This window comes from Penaeus monodon, chromosome 33 (genome assembly GCF_015228065.2).
Source record: "Penaeus monodon isolate SGIC_2016 chromosome 33, NSTDA_Pmon_1, whole genome shotgun sequence".
NCBI classification, from domain to species: Eukaryota; Metazoa; Arthropoda; class Malacostraca; order Decapoda; family Penaeidae; genus Penaeus; species Penaeus monodon.
Window position 1 is genome coordinate 29,074,932 of NC_051418.1, and position 1,176 is coordinate 29,076,107.

Sequence of the window (1,176 nt, forward strand, 5' to 3'; positions counted from 1 at the left end):
TTTTTTTTGAAAAAGGGGAGGGTGATCAAGGATCAAGACCCCAACTTGAGATAACAGATGTGAAAAATACTACCTAACATATCAGAAAATAAGAATTTAGTTATATCAAGAAATAGTGATAAGACCATCATAAAATATATATTTAACATATTAAGTTAAATTTCTATAGTGACCATTGTACTTACTACTAACACATAAGTAAGGTTAGAAAACAATGAATAACAAATTTATTCATAGAAAACCTGCTGTAATACACACAACATATCTCCTTGCATGTTATGTCTTAAATCATTGCTATATAAACTTTTATCATTACATATAACAAAATAAATGCAAAACAATGACTTATCTGACTTGGGATTTTACTATGCAACACAAACATACTGGGTGGCTCTTCCATAAGCTTGGAACAAAATCCATTAAAAAAATATGTGATAGATAAATCCTGTATAACAAAACTACAGGATGTTTTAATGGAAATCCGTATGTTGGTCACTTGAGCCCACAAACATCAGAACTTAATTCAAGTAGCCACTAACTTGTGCAGCTGTTTCATCCTTAACCTCTGTTTGAGCATTAACACAGTCAAGGTTTTCATTAGCTATGGAGTTCGGACTAGCTGTCTCAGGTAAAGAGTTGGCTGGAGACGATGCAGAATGCTCTGGCTTCTTTGATTGTAGCAGTGAGCTGAAAGACTGTATCATCTTTTGAAGAAAATTTTCCTTTTTTTCTTTACTTGGCTGTTTTTCTTCCTCTGGGCTGTCATCTTTTGGTGGTAAAGCCTTCTCTCTTTCTGCTCCCTTTATACGGTAATGGACGATATCTGCCTCAGTTCTAATGGCATGTTCCTTGAGACTGTTACTTTCATTTTTGAACTCCGTATCTGATTCTGAAGACATATTTGGGAGTTTCTAAAGGTCTCTCTCTAGATGAAGATTTAGGGCCTCTGGAAGTGCTGGATGCACAGCTACTCCACCAACTCCTCCTGAAAGTAAGACACGCAGCTTTAATAATTTTTTTCTTGATTTCCACTATGATACAGAAATTCAGTGCAGTGTAATTTATAATTTCACTAAAAAGAACTACTGCAATTACATATGTAAAATTAATTATGACATTCAGTAATTTAACAATTGTTATTTTTTTTCTTTACTATTAACATCATTACAAACTGAG